The 22,699-nt window shown below is 44.4% G+C and overlaps 1 long non-coding RNA gene across 1 annotated transcript; it reads left to right on the top strand.

Annotated features, from left to right (window-relative positions):
• The first annotated feature begins 5,189 nt into the window (after positions 1-5,189).
• Positions 5,190-22,129, top strand: LOC310849845. The gene is made up of 4 exons (XR_014567128.1): positions 5,190-5,377; positions 19,330-19,583; positions 21,615-21,864; positions 22,054-22,129. It is a non-coding gene; the product is annotated as an uncharacterized lncRNA (long non-coding RNA).
• The last annotated feature ends 570 nt before the right edge of the window (positions 22,130-22,699 follow it).

A 22,699-nucleotide genomic window follows, 5' to 3' on the forward strand; every position in this document is an offset into this window, starting at 1 on the left:
CATGCAGGGAAAGTCCCTAACTCACTGAGGGTTTGAAATCCATTGGCTACCCTCACCTGTGGTGGATCTAAACATGGGGGGGGGGGGTCCACTATTAATAAGCTGGAAATTAGATCGCTGTAACGAAAGAAAAAAAATCTCTATGGGAAATTGTGTTTTATAATTTCCTGCTCTCTAGTGCCATCTGGTGTTGCATGTTTATAGTGCATTCAAATCAGTGTTTCTTTACTAATGTAGCTAAGTCCCTAGTTTAGCCAGCCAGTCAAAGCTGTTCCCTGGGGTGTTGCCGCTGTTGCATGCTGGCAGCTTCCGGGAGCGACAGGTGAGAGCTGACTGCAGAGTTGGGACCAAAGGTGGGGACCAAAGGTGGACAAAGGTAGTACCAGTGGTTCTACCCTTCCATTAGCACCCCAACAAGAATAGAGTGGTACCTCGAGTTACATACACTTCAGGTTACATACGCTTCAGGTTACAGACTCCGCTAACCTGGAAATAGTACCTTGGGTTAAGAACTTTGCTTCACGATGAGAACAGAAATCGTGCTCCGGCAGTGCGGCAGCAGCAGGAGGCCCCACTAGCTAAAGTGGTGCTTCAGGTTAAGAACAGTTTGAGGTTAAGTATGGACCTGCGGAACGAATTAAGTACTTAACCTGAGGTACCATTGTACAGTTTCAGGTTAAGAACAGACCTCCAGAATGAATTAAGTACTTAACCCAAGGTACCACTGTATAGCGAGAAGAATACTGCAATAAAGTGCAGATAATGCAGAGGGCATCTGATGATGATCCCAATGCATAGGCAGGCTGATGTGGAGGTGGGTTCACAATAATGACCTACATATGCAGAGATGCTTTAAGGACAGCAGAGATAAGGTTCATGGAGAACTTAGGGGAAGAGCTATAAGACTGCTAATATTAAGCCATGACACTAGGAAAGGGCCCTGAAACAGGAAAGGACCGGTAGGGCATTTGCCTTGCATGAAGAAGATCCCCATCAGCATCTCCAGGCACGACTGGGAGAGAGCCCTGCCTGAACCCTGGAGAGCTGCTGCTAGTCAGTGGAGACAGTACTGGGCTAGATGGACCAATGGTCTGACTCAGTATAAGGCAGCTTCCTGTGTATGGCTGCTCCTTTCGGAAGTCAGATTAAGAAAATGTGAATAAAAATGAAGTAGAAGGGAGACCCTGTTGTTTTCCTATCCCACCCATGGTTTCATGCTATTAAGAGCTCCAGTAAGATAGATATTTATTATAGGCTGTGGACATATATTTTTCCAGCGTTCTCCAGATTGAGCTGAACTGACAAGCATGTTTTGTAGTTTCAAATGTTAATGAGGTTCGGCTTAACTTTACTCGACTCTATTATCTTTACATTTATAATCCATAAAGCGCAAGAGTTTACATCCGCTACAGATTTACTGGGTAAACTGTCGTCATGAGCAATATCTTAATCCTATTAATTGCCATTTCCATGGATAAAAGTGCCATTTGCGTATCATATTTTTATTGGGAGCCTCATCAGTATTGTATGAGTAGCCATCAAAGAGCAGGAACTGTGCCAATAAAAAAGCGTTTATTGCCGGCGCCAAAGTGTTGTTAAAACCAAAATTCAGCGCAGGTTATTCTCCGTTTTATGACTGTCACAAATGTAATTAGATTAGACGCAAGCTAGGATGCAGTTTATGTCATCTCCAGTGTCTGGGAGTTTTTTGATCCACTTCCTAGGCTGAATCTGCATTTATTCCCCATGAAGACACTTCAGTTGGTCCAAAATGTTGCAGAGCGTTTTGATAGGATCCCTAACTTGTCCACAAGGGTGGGGGAGTGAGAGAGCACGAGAGAACCCAGCAAAGTGGACAAACTGCACCCTGTATCGAGTCAATACAGTACATAGCATTTTACATTGAAATATGGCACGATCCCTTATTACTGTATTTTTCGCTCTATAGGACACACTTTTTCCCCTCCAAAAATTAAGGGGAAATGTGTGTGCGTCCTATGGAGCGAATGCAGGCTCCTTGGCTTCAGCGATAGCACCGTGAAGCCTCCGAAGCGCTGAGGGAGCACTCCCTCCGCGCTCCAGAGGCTTCGCATTGCTTTCGCTGAAGCCTGGAGAGTGAGAGGGGTCGGTGTGCACCGACCCCTCTCACTCTCCAGGCTTCGGGGATAGCCGCCTGAACCCTTCGGAGCGCAGTGCGAGTTCCCGCTGAGCTTCGCAGGCTTCAGGTTCCTTTCGCTGAAGCCAGGAGAGCAAGACTTTGCATGCAGAAGGTTTCAGGTCCAGTCTCAAGCATAGGCAAGGAAGGAATCTGGTCTGAAGCCCTGGAACGCTTCTGCTAGATAACGTTGCTGGATATGACTCAGAATAAGACAGCTGAGCGTGACTGCCTTGCCTACATGCATGCACACACATCGTTTTATTTGTATGTTGCTTTCCCATAATTCAAACCATGCTCAAGGTGGCTTACAACGCACACAAAAAGACAATTACAAATATAACAAAAGTATATCTAGAGAAAATGGGTAAAACAAACATCATTAGGTGTGTTGCTGGATAAGTGTTTAATGGTTATTGAGTCTGTTTAAAAAACAATGAAAAATTGTGTATGTGTATATATATTTCTTTGACGGAAACTTCCTTTCTACCCAGTTTTGGAGCTGGGAAAGAATGTCCATAGTGCAATACTGTTGTTGAATGCAAGAATTCCACTGACCCCTCTCTTTGACTATTACAATAAAATAACTACAAGCCAGCTCTTCAGCTGGGGTTAAATGCCACGTGCTATTAAGCACATTGACATCTGCACACCACCCAACAACATGCTTTAAAAACAGGGAAGGAGATGATTTGATGTGTTGACAATTTTGCTGTTAGCCCCTAATAGCAAATCATATTTTTAAAATTTGCTTTTATTGCTTCCCATGTCACAAAAAGAAAAAAAAAAGAATAGAAGGCAGTGTTTTTAATACAATCTGCATAGAATGAATTCTGTCATGCATGAAATATTTCTCATTTACGAAGATTCATAAGAAGGGTCCCCCCCTCCCTCCCCTTCTTGTCAGAAATAGGAGTGTTTTCATTGCAATACACATTACTGTCAGAAATTACGATTCTCTTCACTGAGTGCTTGCTTTTCTTATATTTCCTTGCAAATGGCCTACCTAGTTTATTATTTCCATGAAATATTCAAGCTTGCCAAAGCATGAAAGGAAATGTCAGTTTGGTTGCTAATGTTGTCAGATCCCAGAGACATGGAGGAGGCAAGTTTGGGCAAACCACGGGGCCAACTCTCCTTCTCCCTTGGTAAGCAAAATACCAGATTTGGACTGCAGCAGCTAGGATTGGCAGATGACATGTCATTGAATTATGATTCTAATTAGCAAGTTGATAATTAGGAGCAGAGGGCTTAGAGTCTTAGGGGAGTAACCTCTTTAGTGTTGCAAAGGACAGACAAAATCCACAAAGCATTTGGGTTGCATTCTGTTATTATGAGTTTATGTTTAAGAAGTTTGTCCTTAGCATGTCCCAGTAGTTGGGAAGGAAGGGGGTGAGGAAAGAGGCAGAAAAATATATATGCTGGGAATATGATTGGATGGTGTGAATAAAGATCTCAAGCATTATATTTGAATCTATTCCTCATAAGCAAAGCGGGAAAAATAAAAATTGAGAAGGGGTAATTTTTTATAATAATAAATTTTTATTTATATCCTGCCCTCCCCGGCCAAAACCGGGCTCAGAGCGGCTAACAACAAGTAAAAATAGCACAGTGTACATGAAATCACACAGTCAATTAATTAAAATACATTCTAAAATCAATTCAGAATCAAATTAATGGCAACCATTGGGCTAGAATTCTATGAGGATTACAGAAGGAGAGAGGAGGTCAGACTGTGCCTTGGCCAAAGGCCTGGTGGAACAGCTCTGTCTTGCAGGCCCTGTGGAAAGATGTCAAGTCCCGCAGGGCCCTAGTTTCTTGTGACAGAGCGTTCCAGCAGATTGGGGCCACAACCAAAAAAGCCCTGGCTCTGGTTGAGGCCAGCCTAACCTCTCTGTGGCCCTGGACCTCCAAGATGTTTTTATTTGAAGACTGTAAGGTCCTCCGTGGGACATACCAGGAGAGGCGGTCCCGTAGGTATGAGTGTCCTAGGCCGTATAGGGCTTTAAAGGTTAAAACCAGCACCTTAAACCTGATCCTGTACTCCACCGGGAGCCAGTGCAGCTGAAGTGTGGAAGGTCATCCTGACAACACCCATATCTACACTCACAAGCAGCATCCAAAAATAGGGACGTGTGTGTGAGAGAGTATGTGTACACACACACACACACACACACACACACAATTTTGCCCAAGTAAATAGCAACCAGGACTATCTGTGTTTACTAGGCATGACGGCTATGCTTTACTTCCACAGCTGGATGAAATAACACTTCTGCTTACACACAGGAGGTGAGAGTATTCTTGTGCTCAGGTCCTGATTGCTGGTTTCCCACATGCATCTGGTTGGCCGCTGTGAGAACAAGATGCTAGACTACATGGGTTATTGGCCTGATCCAACAGGCTCTTCTTATGTTCTAATGTTCAAAGGGAACATCCAGTGGAGCTGATTAGCAGGAGATGCAGGGCAGATCAGAGAAAGTACTTCTTCATATAGTGCAGGAATGGGAAATCTTTGGTCCTCCACATGTTGCTGAACCACAGCTATAAGCATGGCCAATGGCTGGGGATGATGGGAGTTGTACAGCAACAACTGGAGGGACAAAAGTTCCCCGCATCTGACATAGTGCATTATGAACTTCTGGAATAGGTTTCCAGAATCACGACATCGCAAGGTGTTGTGATTTCCTACCAGCTTAGTTGGTATATCAAATGGATTTTTCCAAATGTATGAAGGACAAAGCTATCAGTGGCTACTAGTCCTGTTGATTCTATGCAATTATTAGTAGGCAGGGTGCCTCTGAATACTGGGAAAGAGAAGGATATAGTTATTTTGTGTCATGACTCACCTGGGCAAGTCCTCGTTGTTGTAATATGCAATTACTGACTCACCCTTGCATGCATGAAAGGGTTAACTTAAGCCCTGAGCTCAAGTTACCGGAGTGGGTGTAGCTTGGCAGGCTCGCAGTAGTCTCTGTTCCCCCAATCCATTCCCCCACTTCTGAGTCTTTTACTCTTTGCACTTCCTGGAACAAGCCCTGAAAGTGAACTGAATCTTTCTAAAATGAGATTTTAAAACCTGCATCTTTGCTAAACCAAAGGTTGCATGATCCTTTTGCAAGGAAACCAAGCACTTTTCTTTTTAAATCATTTGGAACCTTTTTCATCTTTGTTTTACTGCCAGCAGATGAAGAATTGTTTGTTGTAATGTCTAGAAACTCTGTGAGTAAAGCAGTCGCTTATTTGCAAAGCTAAATGTCTGTGATTTATTCTAGTCTAAGTATTTTATGTGGGGAATGTTTGTTTCAAGGTGGATGAGGGCAGATACAAATGTAACCAAGTCTAAATGTGTTTAGTAGCAATCACCGTTGTGCTTAGCTGTGCTATGAAAGTGTAAGAATCTCTCTTCCAAACCTCTCTTTCCAATCACTTGTCAGAGGAAACTCTGGCTTTACAGCAAGATCCATCTGGGGGCATGGAGCCAGGATCCTGCAAACAGACTGAGGAGTCAGTGTCTATACACAGGGTCAGTTCAGCCTTTGACACAGAGGCCAAATGGTTCCCAAGTCTGAGGGAAAGGCAGTGCTTTAAAAATCAGGTGAAAAATCTTGGCGTTGTCACACTATCCTGGCTTCTCACCCCCAGATGGAGCTTGTTCCAGGACTTGGTGAAAGGCTGGGTCCTCTGCTGAGGACTCTTCTAGCAGAGACATGACACAAGGACTCCAGAAGCTGTCCAAGGGTGTGAGGTGCTCAGACAAGCCCTGACTGTGTGCCAGGGATTGCAAACAGAAGGGGAAGAGCAATTACCTTGACGCTTTATTGTTAGATCACCCGCCCTCCTCAGTTTACCCCAGGATTATCCTTGTGTTCCTGCAGCTGATTGTCAACCAGTCAGTTCTTGCTTCTGTAAGAGATTTGCAAGTAGGCCCCTTGACAACACAACTCCTTATCTTGGTACAGGACATGCATGTGTTTCTGGGTCAGGAAGATAAAACATTTTTATCAAAACAGCATTCATTTAAGGATGCAATGTGGGCATCTGCTCCCAGCCTCCTCTAAACCAATTTGGTATTTTGTTGAAAAACTGTCATGAACATCCAAAAAATGTGAATATGTATATCTTGGCAGGAAGGAGACCCACATATCTTTAGGAACTGCTACACTTGCTGGGGCTGGATAAGGCATCTGCTTCCAACAGCTTAATTTTTTTTAATCAATAATGTATGCAAAAAAAGACATACCTAATTAACATCTCCAGTTAGCAACACAGCAAGAGTGTTGGTCCGTGTGCAATAACGTCCTTATAGTTTTCCCCAAGTGCAGGGACAAGAGTCTTGCATATTTCAGGGGGAACCAGGACTCATTTTTAAACTTTGGGAGCGGGCTTTAATGGAAAGAAATATGTGCTAATTAGAGCATAGCTGCCTGGCTCATTGGGCAGATGGTTTCAAAGCATCCAGTCCCTGTAGTAGTCAGATAACGACTACTTCAGCCTAGGTTTGTCTCCCACCAGGTTTGATGGTTGATCAGGCAGATGGCAGGATCAGTGCTCCTTCGTCTCACCGTCTTTTTGTTCCCATGCATATTGTGGTATCTTGAAGTGGTGTGCTCTCCTCAACTGGAGGTATTTGAGCAAAGGCTTAATGGCCACCTGCAAAAATTATTAAGAACCTAATATAAGAAGAATGGGATGAGTCAGTGGCCCATCTGGTCCAACATCCTGTTCTCACAGTGGCCAACCAGATGCCTGTGAGAAACATTCAAACAGGTCCTGAGTTCAACAGCACTCTCCCCACTTCTAATTCCCAGAAACTGTGGGAATTCAGAAGTATTAATGCCTCCAACTGTGGAGGCGGAGCATAGCCATCATGGCTCGTAAGCATCAATAGTCTTTCCCTCCATGAAATTGTCTAACCCTCTTTTAAAACCATCCATATTAGGGACTATCCTGCTTCCTGGAGGGATGAGTTCCATAGCTGAACTATGTGCTGGGGGATGAAGTACCTCCTTTTCTTTGCCCAGAATCTTCCAACATTCAGTTTCATTGGCTGTCCATGAGTTCCAGTGTTGGGGGAGGGACTTTCCACTTTCTCCATACCATACATAATTGTACACACTTTGAACATGTCATCTCTTACTCAGGTTTTCTTTAAACTAACAAAGTTGTGACCTTTTCTCAAAGTGAAGATACTCCCTCTCCTGGATCATTTTGGTTTCCCTTTTCTGAACCTTCTTCCACCTCCACAATATCCTTTCTAAAGTGAGGCAGTACTTTGTGGTTTGCAAGATTCCTGCACTGAGTAGGAGACTAGACTAAATGTCCTCCCTGGGCACTTCCAACTCTAAAATTCTGGGATGGTGCTGGTACCCACATCCCTTTCTGCTCCCTTTCACTCTCCAGATCTCTTGGTCATTGCAAAGAATGCATGACAAATAGATCTGTTGTATCTATGCCAGGTTATCATCACCCCATACCCCAAATTCATGCACCCATAAACATTTTTCTTCCTTATAGCACTTGCAGTAAGTTCCTTTCTGATTTCCAGTTTGCGGACTAAAGAGTGAATTTAAGATTCAATTTCTATTACTTATTTTGGAAGTTCTACTTGTTTTTAAAATAAAAACACCCCTATTACACAGATGTCAGCTCCTGTGATTTTGTACTAGAATCTGGAACATTGCATTTTCTCTCTGTCGGTCTCCATAACACACTTCCAGTGACAAAATGGTCTTGTCACTGATTGGATTTACCCAAGGAGAAGATCGTTCCACAAGATAATACCTTCCATAACCTGATGGGCTGCTCATTAGGGATTCCTATCATGTTAGCAGGCACTGCCACCTTTGGATCAGAAATGAAATTTGATTCTAGCTTCAGATAATTACTTCTACCCTTGCCAGAAATTCATAGATCAAAGATCAGCAGCCAGACCATAGCAGAACCCCACCCCACCCTCATTCTTTAATTCTCCTCTGCATTTCATGCTTCCTGGCTGGCTCACGACTTTCGGAGTGCATGATTTATCTTCTGCCTCCTTCCAGTGGCGTAGCGTGGGGGGTGCAGGGGGGGCCGGCCACACCGGGTGCAACATCTGGGGGTTAGGGTTAGGGGGCGCAAATCCATGGGTTAGGGGGCGCAAATTACTTGCCTTGCCCCGGGTGCTGACAACCCACACTACGCCACTGCCTCCTTCAGTTTTTGTTCTGTTTATTTACGTATCCTACCTGTACTAACCTGCTTCACTAAATCTGTGAATCGTTGTCATTGCTTTCTTTTGGGATTCCTGCGAAAGCTTCCCTGCCATCCCCAAAATGAATGGAGCATTGATGCTCAATGGTGGGCATCTATAAGTTGTTTATTATTATTATTATTATTATTATTATTATTATTATTATTATTTTGCTCTAGTGTTTCACCATTCTTTCAAGCACTGGTTTATGCTCACAACAGCCCCGACAAGTAGGCTAGTCTAAGGTAAGGCTATGTTGAGCGAACAGTGACTGGCCCAAAGCCAACCACTGAAATTCAGAGCTGAGCAGAAACCTGAACCTGGAATTGTAGGACCTTTCCAGGTATTGATGTCAAGTGCACAGTAGTTACCTGGGTCTTCTTTTCCTCTCTTTTTGAAGATAGGGACAACATTTGCCGCCTCCAGTCTGCTGGGACCTGATCTATTCTCCAAGAATTCTCAAAGATCACAGACAAAGGCTCTGAGATTCATCCGCAAGCTCCTTTAGTGCCCTTGGATGCAGCTCATCAGGACCTGGAGATCTGAATTCATTTAAAGTAGCTAGGTCTTCCCTTACTACCTCTTTTCCTAACTTGGGCTGCAGCGCCCTCCTTACACCATTTATTCCAATATCACCAGGTTGGACATCCCTTTTCTTTTTAGTGAAGACAGAGGCAAAGTGGGGGGTTGAGCAATTCCACCTTCTCTCTGCCGCCCAATAGCATTTCTCCATCTTCTCCACGCAAGGGACCTAGTACTTGCTTGCTCTCCAGCTTGCTTTGAACATAGCTGAAGAAACCTTTTAATATTATTTTTGATCTCTTTTGCAAGCCTGCATTCATTCTGAGCTTAGGCCCACCTAACATTTTTCCTTCAACTGTTGACCACTCATATATACCCTTCCTTTGCAATTTCTCCTTTCTTCCATGTCTTATACATGACTTCATCAAGCCACAGAGCCCCTCCAGAAGGACTTTTGAACAGCAGGAGGCCTGGACTCCTTGGGTTGGAATTTAATAAAAGAAATAAAGAAGAACCAATCAGTCTCAACAGTGGCGTAGCGTGGGTTGTCAGCACCCGGGGCAAGGCAAGTAATTTGCGCCCCCTAACCCCTGGATTTTAGCACTCGAGTGCGAGCGCGCCCCCCCCAGATGTTGCGGCCGGCCCCCCCTGCACCCCCCACGCTACGCCACTGGGGCTGGGGGCGAGCGAAGGAGCCAAGGACCCCCCCTTAAGGCTCAGCAGGAATTTATTAAATTTATTATCTGCGGCGCCCCCGCGGGCCGAGGCAGCCGAAGCCCCCTCCCCTCCGGGCGCCTCCCCGCCCCCTCCTCTCCTTGGGCTGTAGGTGGAGCCCAAGCTCCGAGGTGCTCCAGATCAGGGCTTGGCGAGCGCCTCTCCTCCCCCCCGGCCTGGTCCGGGGGCTTCCAGCCGCGCTCCATCCTCGCCCGACCCCCCCCCCCCGCGGCTGAGAGTTGCGTGAGAGCCAGAGCCAGCGGCGCTCCCTTCCGCCGGGAGACCCTCGCCCGCCCGCCGGCTTCCTCTCGGAGGGTTTTGGGGAGCGCAGGGCACGGCGAGGCCCCTCGGAGCTCTCCTCCCTCCCAGTCGGCAGAAGCAGCCGCCGCCTGTGGCTGGGCCGAGGGGATGGCGGCGGCGGCGGGTGCGAAGGCTGCCCGTGCCCGGCCAGGCGTTGGTGGCGGCATCGGCGCTGCTGCAGCGGCTGCTCCTCCTGCGAGCAGTGAGTGGAGCGCAGCCGCAGCGGCGGCGGCGGGGGGCGCGCGCGCACTTGGGCGCAAGGCTGGCGGTGGCGGCGGGGAGCCCAGCGGAGGAAGGTACTTGTCCCTTCCCTCTGGACTTGCGCCCCCCTAGAAGTTGCGCCCGGTGCCGCTGGCACCCCTGGCACCCCCCACGCTACGCCACTGAGTCTCAAATGTGTCTTTGCTAGTTTCACCAATCTAGATTTTTTGCTTAAGCTTTTCAGCCAATGCCAGGTTCCACACTCTGTCATACCATTTACACATTACGTCCCTCTGCAGCCTTCCAGTCAAGTGCTATTCCCATGCTTGTGACAGTCAGAAGGTGTCAGACAAGAGTCTTGCATGGAAGATCTTTATTTCGCCCTTTGGAATTGGAAAGGAAGGTAAGCCCAGCCTCCACCCTGGTGCAAAAATCTTGGATATAATTGAAAACACAGTGAGTCAAACCCCCTGAACTTTGGGGCATTCCTACCAAAGATGTATCAGGGTCCAGATAGTCAATTCTGAGGAATGCACCACCTTCTGAAAGAGGAGACCCAGCAAAGAGGAAATTCTAGTTGATTATCACCTGCCATGATGAACCATCAGCTTCTCCCCACGTCTTCCGGTTGCTATAGAAACATGACTCATGCTTGTTTGTGTTTCTCTGGTAATGATCCCCTACATTCTGGCTGTGCTCACACATTCGTTACCTGTGTTAATACTCCCTGTTGTGGTTTATGTAGTAGCAGGAGGATTGGGAACTGCTCTCCCTCTCCCACATCTCTAATAGGGTCTAGCTTAGAGCTTCTGCCAAGCATCCGAGGGCTTGCTGTTTGACATTACTTTAGAAAATGTCGAGACAAGAATGGGGAAACCCAACGCAGTGTTGATTAAACACATGCCAGTGGAAGCAATGTTCAAGTAGTACCTGAAATGCCTGGTTGCTAGCGGAGTGGCTTGAGTTCTGGCTTCCTTCTGTTTCCAAGTGAAGGCTGCAGGTCTTAGGATTTTTGGAGAGTGCTACCACATGGGACGCGGGTGGCGCTGTGGTCTAAACCACAGAGCCTAGGGCTTGCCGATCGTACTGGCCACATGACCCAGAAGCTGTACACCGGCTCCTTCGGCCAGTAAAGTGAGATGAGCGCCGCAACCCCAGAATTACCCGTGACTGGAGCTAATGGTCAGGGGTCCCTTTACCTTTTACCACATAATACCTGTTCTGCATTTGTAAGAACTTAAGTCTTCTAGTGTGGCAGCATCTATACTTCAGAACTCCCTGCCTGTTAATGTCATGCAGACCCTTTCATTGTATTGCAAGTTTTAATCTGTTTTTAGTTTATTGTTATTTTAACTTTCTGGAAGTCTTAAATTATTGTTATGAATTCTTCTTGGTAATTTTATTGTTTATTGCATCATCTTTATTGTAAATTGCTGTGAGGCTTTTTTTTTAAAAAAATCAAGCAGTATATAAATTTTGTGAAATAAACAAATAAGTCTGAATTTGAGGCAGGGAACCTGTTTGCATCCCTGGGCCAGATCCTTACCAGGACTGGTCTTGTGGGTCATATCGGACAGGTAGGCAGAGCCATCAACTCACTTGATGTCATAGGGAGGCCAGGTGTAAGGTACTCCTAAAACTAATGTTTTTCCCCTTCATTGAAGGTCCTGCAAAGTCCTACTAAAATGTAGGTGAGGAGCATTTGTTTAGCTGGTGTTTTCATGGAATACTGCCAGACTGATTTACCCCCCCGCTTACAAGCTGATCAGTAGGGTTAAATTCTGCTGCTTTGGCTGTGCACCCCTGTTCCCTACTGAAAACAGGCACACACAGCCAAGGTAGGATTTAACCCTGCCCTTCTAAAGAAAGGAACTAGACAGAATGGTCTGTCTTAAGAATTAAACATAAGAACATAATGAGATGAGGCAGCCCAAACTCCAAATATTCTAGTGTTCCAAGTGCAGTCGCACCACAGAGTTGTATAACTGCAATATGATATCAATAGCTTTATTTTCAATTCCGTTCCTAATGATCCCTAGCATGGAAGGGAATTTGCCTTTTTTTCACAGCTGCCACACACTGGGTCAACATCTTCATCAAGCTGCCTGCCACAACCCCAAATAGTTCTTTGAGAGTCACTTGCACTCTCAGGATCTGATGGGGTGCATGCTTGTTAGGAAAGTGGAAAAATAAAATCCATATGGGGGTGGCTCTCCCCATCACGTCCGATGACTAATCCATGTACCCTCCCGTTTCCCAGTGTGATGCAGCCTGCTTATTACAGCCGAACAGCAATCTTACTGATTGCCAGGTTGTTCCAGAGGTGGTGGCCCATCTTGCATTTACAGACTATCTTCTGGCAAAGGGCAATAATTTGGGGTTGAGCCTAAGCTGTAAATTATAATTTGTTTCAAAGGAAGCTTTTCATCTAATAACCTCCATGCTTATACTCCAGCCCTTTCTCTCTCTTTTTATTACCCTCCTTGCTGTCTGGTGTTCTAAATTCAAACTAAAAGGATGTAGCATCTACCTATTATATTATTAGCATCAACAACAATAACTATAATGATACTTGAGAGACTGCCTTGTACACTCAGAAGACCGCTGCAGTCTGTGAAAGAGCTTCTTCTGCACATTCCACACATTTCAGAAGCCCACTACCTAATAACTTGAAGCAGGACTTTTAGTGTGGCTGGCCTGTTCTGTGGAATAGCATCCCTGTCAAGAAATGACAGACACCCACTAGCTGCATTTTCCAGAAATATTTGGAGGACGTTTTTCTTCTGACAGGCTTTCTCAGACCCTCCAAGTTTCCCTATTTTCCAGGGATGACCCTGATTTAGAGAAGCCACCCTGGTTTCTGATTTGATCCCAGAATGTCCTGCTTTTCCTTAGGATGTTCCTATTTTCATCAGAGAAATGTTGGAGGGTATGGAGTTATCCGACCCCCAAGCCATCTGAAGGCAATTCTGTATAGGGAAGTTTATTTTGAATGTTTTATTATGTTTTTATATATGTTGGAAGCTGCCCAGAGTGGCTGGGGCAGCCCAGTAAGATGTGTGGAGCATAAATAGTAAGATTATCATTATGGAATGGGATGTCCCTGTTTTCATCAGAGAAATGTTGGAGGGTATGCTTTCCCATGTGTCCAATCATTTGATATCACCCAGTTGCAAATGTTTTCTAAGCAGTTTACAAGTAAAATAAAAATAAAAATCAAACCATAGAAAATAAAAATAAAATCTAAAATCAGCAACAGGGTGAAAGCAGAATAAATCCATAGCATCATTACAACAGGTCTAGCAAGTACTAAAATATTTATGAATGGAAAAGCCAGGTGATCTTCTCTGGGGAGTGTGTTCCATTACTGCAGGACCAACACTAAAAAGGTCTCCTCTGTTCTAGCCACATAGTGGATTTCATTTTGACAGAGGTAACTGAATAAGGGCCTCAGAAGACAATATTAGGGCCTGGGTAAGTATATGTGGAATTACGGAACCTACATATGGGAATAACAACAGCAAACAGTGAGGTGGAATATGAAACCTCTTTGCTTGCCATTGTTGGACCATGTTCCAGATAAGCATTTGGGCCAAGGACTTTAGAAAGAGATGGCCTTTTGACCTGAGTCTAGCTTGGGTTAATGACTTGCATACAAAATGACCCTTACCATCACCGATATCATTCCCCTGACTTTTGAGGTAATGAATACATTAATGATTTAGTGTTATGACTAATTAACTGCTTTAGTGACTTGGGAGAAATATGCCTGCATAGTTGCTGCCTTTGGGTAGTAGACATATTTTTCTCCATACACATCTCCGTAGGTATACTGTTTCTGTGAAGAACCTAGATTTAGAGGCATGAACATAGTCAATGTTGAGGGTAACGATTTACATGCAATGTCTAAAGCAGGCATCCCCAAACTTGGCCCTCCAGCTGTTTTGGGACTACAACTCCCATCATCCCTAGCTAACAGGACCAGTGGACAGGGATGATGGGAATTGTAGTCCCAAAACAGCTGGAGGGCTGAGTTTGGGGATGCCTGGTCTAAAGAGTCCCTGACAGGTGGCCATCCAACCACTGCTTGAAAACCTCCAAGGAAGAAGAGTTCACCTTCTGAGGGAGTCCGTTCCACCGTCAAACAGTTCTTACCACCAGAAAGTTCTTATTGGGTTTTTTTTGTGTCGGAATCTCCTTTTTTGCAATTAGAATTCATTGGTTTGGGTCCTTGCCTCCGGAGCAGCAGGAGCTGCTTGCTGCATCTTCCATGTGACGGCCCTTCAGATATTTGATATGGTAGTCATCACCTCTCAGTCTACTCTTCTCAAGGCTGAATATACCCAACTCCCTCAACTTTCCCTCATAAGGCTTGATTTCTGGACCCTTTATCTTCTTGGTCACCCTCCTCTGCACATATTAATACCCTTATTAAACTCTGGTGCCCAGAACTGGATGCAATACTCCAGGACCAAATTAATTCTAGTCTGTACTCCCTTCCAGAAGGTTTTGACAACTGGACACCTCCATAGTAGGTGGGTTATGTTTGCTTGTGGCTCTTTACAACTCCAGCAGTCATCTGGGGGTGTAACGATCATGACAGTGCCCAGTAGGCCCAGAGGAGTATTTTCTGTTAGATGAACCTCAGTCTACTGTCAAATGCCTCTTTGACTTCCTGGCTACAAGTGCTTCCTTTTTGCTCTGGCTGCTGTTACTGATACCTACTCCTTTATTTTTTTAATGTTTCCTTTCTTTTTTTAAAAGTGGAGATGTGGAGGATTTGATTTGGTGCATTCCGCAAGCAAAACATGAGCTCTAGGACTGAACTATGGCTGTTCCCTAACTGGACAGTCTCCCTAAGGAAGCTTTGTGCGATCCTCTGGGACAAATAACCTGCTGTTGATAATTTCTAGTCAATAACTGGATTTATGGCTTGAGAGATACACACACCGTATTTATTTGCCTCCCTGATGAAAAGGGTTATCATTTCATGTGTTTATCTGAGCAGAGAGCAATATGCTTTCCCCGATATCGTATCAGGTTTGCAATTTGCTATATATAATGCACGCGCAACAACTGTGTTAAAACAAATTCTGATGATTTTGCAAAATTGATGGTTTCCGTTGAGTTTAAGGAGCTGCTTTATCTCCCTTACTATCAGAGCTGTCTGTGCTTTATTTTCTTCTATGCTGCTTTCTGGAAGTTGAATGATAGTTTTAAGTGGTGGGGGGAAAGGACTGTGTTCGCAATTCTTCCCGAGGATGCTCGAAGGTGCAGCAGAGATCAGGGTTATGTTCTGTGCAAACTCTAAATTAATTAGCTAAATACAAACTACCATCCAGAGAAGATTTGGAAATGGCAGACATTTAAGAAGCAATTGCTCCCCTGAGAATCCCAGCCTCTTGTTACTGCGAAGTCAAAGGAAGGTCTGCAGAAATGAAAACAGTGCCAGACTCTCTAGAGATATGACTGTAGAGATATTTAAAATTTGATGGTATTCTTCAGTCCCATGACACATGGCCTGCTGTTAGCATGCTACAGCAATAACTGCCAGGATAGGCTCACTATTCTCTAGCGGCCTTGTAAGCATTTGGAAATGCAGAATAGTTTTGCTTCTCTTAATCCACTGCAGCTTCTGGGCTCAACCATAACGGCCTATTTACAATGCTCAGGATGAGTGTCATTGCTTAAGCAGGCAAAACAGTGCCTTCCATGCACAAGAGGGTGGTATTGTGAGGCATGGCAAAACACCAAAGTTTGCAGGAGTACCAAAAAGAATCTTGAGAACCACTAGGCACCTTACATTTATTTTGTATTTTGTCTCCTTCTCTGATTTGCAGTAGAGGTGGATACACACACACACACACACACACACACACACACACACACACCCATGCAAAACTCTTGCAGAAGGAATGGCTGAGTGGCAATAAAAGAGATCTGTAGGCTCAGCTTGCAAAGTTCAAAATGAACATTCACAGCGTTGCGATTGCTCTGGGTATAAAAATTTGTCCCTGACCCCATGCGGAGTTCTTCTGAGTCCCTCTGGCAGGAATTTATATTAATCATCATGATGGCTCCCTTTCCCTGTGTTTCAATTATAAGAGGGTGGTCTGTAAAGTCCTCGGCTGTCTAAAGTTACACTTCCCAGTTGATAGAGAATAATTACTTTTTATCGTTGGAAATGTTTCAGCTGATTGCAGCAGTCAATGTTCTTTTTCTTTGCCGGTGGGTTTTTAAGCCAAAGGGGGGCACAGGAGGTCACCTGCTGAAATACAGCTTCACATGCCAGTTTATTTTCAGCCTCCCAGTGGGTAGCAAAGGAGGCGAAGAAGCCATTCAAATGTTGCTTTTGGGGCCGCCATTTACGGTGATCACTTGGGATGCCGGTGAATACTGACGGAAATGGAAGCAGAAATTGCCGATGTGCACTTATTTATCCCATGTCCAGAATGGAAATTAGCCTAGTGAATACAAACAATGTGTAATTGACAACATATCCCCTCTCCACATTTGCATTGTGTTTTCATTGAATTGAAATGAATGGGATGGGAAAACATATTGACAATGACAAGGTAACTTACATAGTTAATTACGTAAGTTATGCAATTTAGTCACAGAGGAATAATGTAGGTTTTGATGGAAGCCAAACTGCAGCAGAATGGAAACAGCGCTGCATACAATGAATGCTTTATGAAATTGCATCCCTAGTGATCGCACAGTATATTCAGTGTCTGTCTTAGTTAGGGGGTGCTGATGGGTGGGGTAACAGTAGCAATTTCCCCAGTGGTTCCCCCGAGCTTCCACACCTGCCATTCCTAATCGCCTGAACCAGCACCCAGGTGTTGGTGATGCTTATTTGTTGTTGGTCTAGGTTGTCTGGCTTACTCACCTAATTGCCTTCCCTTAACATGTCAAAGACATTAGGAAAAAAGACAGAGAGACAGCCAGTCCAGGCTACAAACACCATCAGGCATCCTGTGTGCCTATGCATTCTTATGATTCATGCCAGTGCTACTTCAGCCACCAGGCGGAATGGTGAGCAAGGACTGAGCTGTACTTGCCATGTGCTCTTCCCTGCACCCCTAAATTAACCTGGTGCAATGGAGGACACTGCCCCATCACCAATGTTAACTAGTAACCCAATTGGCTTCTGTATATCAAATGGAGATCACCACCTTTTCCTTCATCACAGGTATTCCATCCCCACTGTCTGTTTGCTTGATCCTGTGGTGCAGGTAGGTCATTTTAGACTCTGGACTTTATGGGTTAACCAAAGAGGGGAAGAGGTTCTCTGGATGGTAATGTGTATTACTTGCCTTACTTTAAAATGTGGTAAGCACTGCTTCATTTGGGGACCTTCCTGCTCATACCGCTGAGTTGGGCCCTGGGCTTCTGTCCTAAAGACCTGTCCTGGTGGCATTATTGGCAAGGCCATGGGTTCAAGGTAGCAGTTCAGTATACAGCAGCATTTACTGTGATTTTACAACCTCCCATTTTAAACTGCGCCCAGTTACAGGCACCACATATTAAGAAGGCTGTTGATAAACTGGAGTCTGTCCAGGGGAGGGTGGGATGGACCCATTCAAGTTCAGTATACGCCAGATTTCAGAGGGGACATAAATAAGTCTATCCAATTTCCAGGTGGGTATTTAATGGAAAACCTATGAAAATCCACCTGGAAACACACATTTAAAAGACAATTGAAAATGCTTACATTATCTCTGTTCCCCTTCCAGTCAGCCATAGTGGCGAGCATATGGGGCTTCTTGCCATCACATGGAACAAGTTTCCTTGGAGCAAAGAGACCTGATGGCATTCCATTGCTCCTGGGGGAATTGAACATAATAAAACCATGGCTGCCCCCATGTAAACAGCAGTGATCTATATGTATCAATTGTTGTTGTGTTTAGTCGTGTCCGACTCTTCGTGACCCCATGGGCCAGAGCACGCCAGGCACTCCTGTCTTCCACTGCCTCCCGCAGTTTGGTCAAACTTATTCTGGTAGCTTTGAGAACACTATCCAACCATCTCATCCTCTGTCGTCCCCTTCTCCTTGTGCCCTCCATCTTTCCCAACATCAGGGTCTTTTCCAGGGAGTCTTCTCTTCTCATGAGGTGGCCAAAGTATTGGAGCCTCAGCTTCATGGTCTGTCCTTCCAGTGAGCACTCAGGGCTGATTTCCTTCAGAATGGATATGTTTGATCTTCTTGCAGTCCATGGGACTCTCAAGAGTCTCCTCCAGCACCATAATTCAAAAGCATCAATTCTTCAGTGATCAGCCTTCTTTATGGTCCAGCTCTCACTTCCATATGTATCAATAGGTGCAGTGAAAAGAAGCCCTGCACACTAGCTGCTCAGGCTGTGAGTAGCTGGATACACTCTTCCTGAAGTTCTGAAGGGAATTTTTGAAGAAGGGAAATAAAAGCAGCATGCAACCCTCAATCCCTCTCATAATGGAATTTGTGAGGTTGCAAATTCTGGAGTGGGGGAAGTTAGAATCCAGCTGCCAGTAAGATTTAATTTCCTGCTCCTGCCATACTGCAAAGAACACCCGTCTGTGTTTGGATGGTGTCTCATTTTAGGGTGGAAAAGAGGTGCATCTCCCAGACAGATTGCATCCAGATGCCAGACCCTCTTTGCCAGAACTAGCACACTTTGCAGATCAGTGTCCTCCTCCTCCTGCTGCTGCTGCATTTTGCATTATTTTGTCTACAGCTGCCCCTCTGTTGTCCTTCGATCAAATTTTGCCACCTGCTGCTACTAACAACTGGATTTGCATGACACAAAGGCCGGGTCCCCAGCTGAGTGGCAATTGTTAACAAGGGATATTTAACCGAACTCCTTTGATAATAGACTCCACCTCCCTTTAAAAGATTATTGTAGTAATCTACTTTTCTCTCTTAGATGATAAACTTTTATTATAAGCAGTGTTCGACAAAACTTGAAGGCAGTCTCTGGTGACTCACTCTAACAGCAGCCATATGGAAGTATAATTTCAAAGTCCCACAGAACTCATTTAGTTTTATGCTGTGTTGGATTACATGTCAAAGTCATTGCTGTGCCATCTGCAAGATTTCTTACACTCTGAGTGGCTTTTCCTCTGACTCCTACTATCAAGAGATGCATTCTTTACGTCGAGTTACCAAAATTAGAGTTCTTGTGGAAAAAATGTTCTACAACTTAATTTATGTCCTTGCCTTCAGTTCTGCAGACCGGATGTTAATTTTTACCTTAACAAATGGCAGAAGAGAAGCCTTCCCCAACCTAGTGCCCTCCAGATGTTTTGGTCCCCACTTCTCATCATACATTAAGTGACGTGAGAACCAGCTCTGATATTTATGGTATACTGAAACCAGATGGAGGAGCCAACTTGGATTGCTATCAATGGCTACCAGGCTCCTTTGCTATGTTCTATTTCCACTATCAGAGGCATCACACCTGTTGCTGGGAATCACAGGTGAGTCAAATGCTCTTGTGCTCAGGTCCTGTTTGTGGGTTTCCCATATAGATATCTGGTTCACCACGGTGAGAACAGGATGCTGGACTAGATGGGCCATTAGCCTGACCCAAAAGGCTTTTCTTATGTTCTTATGGTGGTTATCCTGAGTATTTGGAAGGTACTTTCCAGCCTAGGGGCCACATTCCCACCTGGGAAATCTGGGGGCCACATGCAAGTGGTTGGTGTAGCCAGGGGCAAAAGTAGGCAGCGCAATTAATATAAGATTTACCTTTGTACAGTAGGCAAGTTTTAACGCATTCACACACCCCTCTGTGTCCTCCAAGCAAGGAAGATGCATGATCAGAGTTCAAGGAGACATTCCAGCCAGGAAGAAGCCCTCATGAAAGGTGCAAAGTGGAGCCAGTGATGAGTGTGGCCTGAATGAGTGGAGTGGCCTGTTGAGAGTCCCATTGGCCAGTTAGAGAGGCTTAGCGGGCTGCAGGTGGCCCTGAGGTCCCCCACCCAGCCTTATAGCCTTTCACATGCCAATATGAAAAGCAGCTACAGTGCTGGTGGGAGCAGCTGCTGAAAGGGAAGCCTGTGGAAGATGTCTGGTGTGAATGGTGGTTGTGTAAATAGATTGGCACCTCTGAATTGCAGCTTAAACCTGGTTGCTTTATGATATGAAGGGCTGTAGGAGAGAACTTACATCACACTTGTATTTGTAGGATGAGGAAGGCCTGGGTAAGTGTCCATAGAGGCATTCAGCTGCCCACTGTTGGAAGCAACATGCTAGACCAGATGGCTCTAGGGTAACCCAGACAGTCAGTTCTTATTGTCTCCTTCCCCTGTAGCAGGTCACCTTACAGCTTAGGTAGTCTTCTTCCATGAGAAGAGCAGAACTTTCTCCTTCTCCTTTATCAACTGGATAGAACTAAAAATGACCAAGTGGAAAGATGATTGTTGTGGTAGGGGAAAGATGCTGAATCAACAAGGGAAACAGACCATGGGGCTGTCTTGCATTTTAGGACTTTCATGTTGGTACTGTTTTATGCTAGATTTTTGAGATTGGTATTGTTTTATTATTTATTTGTATTTATGTTATGGTTGTCATACATCCCAAAAAAAAAAGCTCAACAACAAGTTTCCCAAAGAAAGCACAACAACTTTTTCTGTCCAGATTTTTATTTCTTGAAATATGGCAACCCTATTTTATGTATAAGCCTCTTGGAGGTTTACAAGAAATGTTAAAATGGTCAAGAAACAAAGTCTAAAACAATCCAAAACATTTAAAAATGGCAGAATCTGAATTGGCAGAAATGGCTGGCAGAATCCGAGACATGGGAGAAGAACAAACAGAAGAAGAATGGAAGAAATTTAAAGACTATCTGCAAAAACATTGTAAATTATTTGAATGTTAAAGTGATGCAGGATGGTGAGACAATGTGGCATTAGTGACAAAGCTGAAAGAAATGTGCAAAGATGTTTTATGAACAACAAGTAAAGAAACACAGTCAAATTAATCAAATGATGGGGGATTAGAAGATAAGTGGATAGCAGTGGGAATGGTTAATTTAAAAGAAATTAAGGAATATTAAAATCAGTTAAAATAGAGGAAGAATTTGCTGAAACTAAATTGGAAATTTGAATACAGGAAAGGGAGATGTGAGGAAGTCAGGAAAGTAAGCTATATGAAATTAAGATTTGAACGCATATAATTTTGTTTGGTTTAGGTGTTTTTTATTGTTTATTGTTTGTTTGATTGTTGTTGTGTTATTTTGTTTTGTTTGTTATTATAAATTTGTTGAAACTTTAATAAAAATCTTTTTTTAAAAAAAACAAAACATTTAAAAATGGTTAAAAATTTTTTAAAAAACATGTCAGCATCTCTGTCTGGATAAAACAAATTTTTTGTTGTTGTTTTAGCTGAAACAAAGATGTTTTAAGCAGGAGCCAGAAAGAGTACAGCAAAGGCCCATGCCTGGTGTCAATTGCCAGGGAGTTCCAAAGTGTATTACATTTGTATTTGTATTGTTTTAATATTCTAAGGTACCGAGCATTGAATAAATTCAAATCAATGGGATGAACAACATAAATAAAAACAAAGACTCCTTTTTCTCATTCCAACTAAACATGCACATGCCGCAAGTGGGATACAGAGAAGGACAATGGAACTGGAGGGAAGGAAACCAGTCAGACAAAGCATCACTATATTGAACTGCAGTAGGCAGACATCTATTCAGTCGTGACAGGAAATCTGCAAATTCGGCAAAGCTTGAGTCAAATGTGGGCTAAACAAGTGAGTTTCTAACATGATTTTGACAGAGCTATAAATCAGTCTTACTGTAGTCTTTCTCTTGATTCTGCTTAGCAAGCTTTTCATTTCATGGCCCTCATGCATCCTGCACAATTGTCTCCTTTAGCAGTAACAAGGTCACAGACAGAGGTGGCCATTTCCTATAATCATTGGTATTGTTGTCTTTCTGAGGTTTTCCAAAGACCAAATGTTCATGGAGGTACATGATGCAGTCCTGTCATGGTGACTGGAGGGAGAACCCAAAAAAGTGGGAGATGAGTTCAGCTTAGGTCCATGAACAGTTCCAAGTGGAGCTAGGAAAAGTTCAGGCTGGATAGAGGCACTCAAGACCAGGGTGTTGCTCCGTCAAAGTTCTGAATCCTATGTTGAGTTTAAATAGGCCATGGTTCTCCTCCTTCTGGGGAAGCTCTTGGTGTTTCAAGGGCCCTACTCAAATCTTCAGGTGTGGGCTCCAGTGATGAGGCTTCTAACAACATAAGAAGAGCCTGTTGGATCAGGTCAGTTGCCCATCTAGTCCAGCATCCTGTTCTCACAGTGGCCAACCAGAAGCCTGTGGGAAGCCTGCAAGTTGGACCTGAGCACACTAGCGCTCTCTGCTCCTGTGGCTTCCACTAACTGGCTTCCCTTTTAAAGCCATCCACGTTGCTGGCCATCACTGCTTCCTGTGTGAGCAAGTTCCATAGTTTTTCTATATGCTATGCAAGTAAGTACTTTTTGCTATCTGTCCATGAGTCCTTGTGTCAAGAGAGAGGGAGAAAAACTTTTCTCTATCTACTTTCTTCATGCATAATTTTATAAACTTCTCTTATGTTGTCTC

This window comes from Podarcis gaigeae, assembly GCF_964106915.1.
Source record: "Podarcis gaigeae genome assembly, chromosome: 8".
Taxonomy (NCBI): Eukaryota; Metazoa; Chordata; class Lepidosauria; order Squamata; family Lacertidae; genus Podarcis; species Podarcis gaigeae.